The sequence below is a fragment of the Vulpes vulpes genome, chromosome 5, assembly GCF_048418805.1.
Source record: "Vulpes vulpes isolate BD-2025 chromosome 5, VulVul3, whole genome shotgun sequence".
Taxonomy (NCBI): domain Eukaryota; kingdom Metazoa; phylum Chordata; class Mammalia; order Carnivora; family Canidae; genus Vulpes; species Vulpes vulpes.
Window position 1 is genome coordinate 111560207 of NC_132784.1, and position 2115 is coordinate 111562321.

Sequence of the window (2115 nt, forward strand, 5' to 3'; positions counted from 1 at the left end):
GGGGCCGAGGGGGCTGGGGCGGGGCCGCGGGCCCAGAGGGGGCGGGGCCAGGCCCAGAGGGAGCGGAACAGGGTCCAGATGGGGCGTGGCCGCAGGCCCGGAGGGGGCGTGGCCGCGGACGCGGAGGGGGCGGGGCCGCCCCCAGCAGTGGGGCTCGCGCAGCCGGAGCTCTTAGCTTGCGCGCGGTACCTGCTGCTCCCGGCCGGCGCCAGGTGCTACCCTGGGCGTCCCCAGAACTTCAGGCTGGTCGCTCTCCTTGCTGAGGCGCGGCCCTCAGCACTGAGGCCCTAGGACAGTGTAGCCCAGCCTTGCATCCCTCCCAGGCGGCCTCCCCAGGGCGAGGGCGCAGGTGCTGCAGGAAGGGCCCCGCCCCCGCCCGGGGTTGCCCGCAGATGCCCGCAGATGCCCGCAGCCTTCCTCCTGGAGGCCCCGCCTCTGTGCTCCCAGCCCCCCCCCCCGCCCAAGTTTGTGGCGGCCTCGTCAAAATGCATCTGCCCTGGGCGACCGTGGTTCGCCCAGTTTTCATATTTGTAGGTTTCAGGTATTCATTCATTTCTGCTCATTTCGTGAACGTTCACCGAGTCACGAATGCAGCCAACAGCACTCTCAGTCCACAGGCTGGGGTGTGCAATAAGGGTAGCCCTTCCTTATTTTTCTGTTCTTCCACTTCACCTACTGCTAGTTCCATTTGGATGGGGGGGCGGGGGGGGGCAGAAATTTAGTGTCAGACAATTTGCCCCCACCCGCTTTTCCTCCGGTTTCGTTGAAGTCCCCAGGCAGGTGGGATAACCGGTGGTGCAAAGTGCAGAAGCTGAGGAGCCATCTGCTCTCCCGTACCCTGGCTCATCACCTTGCTCTGTTGCTGCTGAGATGTGCCTTATTTATGTCTACATGATCCGAGTCTGGAATTAGGAAGAGCTCTGTGCATTCTCCTATATTTTTTTTAAGATTTTGTTTATTTGAGAGACAGAGAGAGAGAACATGAGTGGGGTGAGGGGCAGAGGGAGAAGCAGACTCCCCACTGAGCAGGGAGCCCAATGTGGGGCTCCATCCCAGGACCCGTGATTCACGACCTGAGCCAAAGGCAGACTTAACCAACTGAGCCACCCCTCTCCTGCCGTTTCTTTTTTCTTTTTAAGATTTTATTTATTTATGACAGACACAGAGAGAGAGAGAGAGGCAGAAACACAGGCAGAGGGAGAAGCAGGCTCCCTGCATGGAGCCTGACGTGGGACTCCATCTCGGGTCCCTGGGACCAGGCCCTGGGCTGAAGGCGGTGCTAATCCACTGAGCCTCCCGGACTGCCCTCTCCTGCGGTTTCTTTTCTTTTCTTTTTTTTTTTTTAATTTATGACAGAGAGAGAGAAAGAGAGAAGCAGAGACACAGGCAGAGGGAGAAGCAGGCTCCATGCACCGGGAGCCCGATGTGGGATTCGATCCTGGGTCTCCAAGATCGCGCCCTGGGCCAAAGGCAGGCGCCAAACCGCTGCGCCACCCAGGGATCCCTCTCCTGCTGTTTCTAACAAGCATTTTCCTCTATGCCTGAAGTAAATACTAAACTCTCAGAGAGTTTGGGCTTTTGGCATATAAAAATCAAAACTCACAGGCTCTTCTAAGGCAATGAGCACAGGCATTTATCTGCTTATATAAAGGGAAGGTGAAGTAGGAAAACTGGAGAGCAGGGAGAGAAAATTTAGGTCCTGATTAGAGAAAAGAGACAAAATGAACTCAGATTTCAAGTAATTTGGAGGGCAGAGAATGTATTAGACCTGCATATCAGTATGATCCTAGGCATACAGGTAAAAATGCTCTAAAGGAGATGAAGATAAATTGCTAGGACCCTGTAGAAGTCTAAGCAACCCATATCTTAGAAAAGTGTGAGTAAAAAGCATTTCGTTCCAATCTATCTTGTTGAAAGACTGTGTTGTAATCATAGAGAGAGTAAATGCTGAGCTTGTAGGTGACTAGGTCCTCCTTGTGAAGAATAGCCATTGTGATAATCCCTATCTTGGTCACATATAAGCCCTTCTCCCGACTGCTACAAGCAGAAGTTACCAGGTTGAACCCAATCTCTTGTAAGGCTGTTTCTTTGGGCTTTCCCAACCTCTCTTACCCT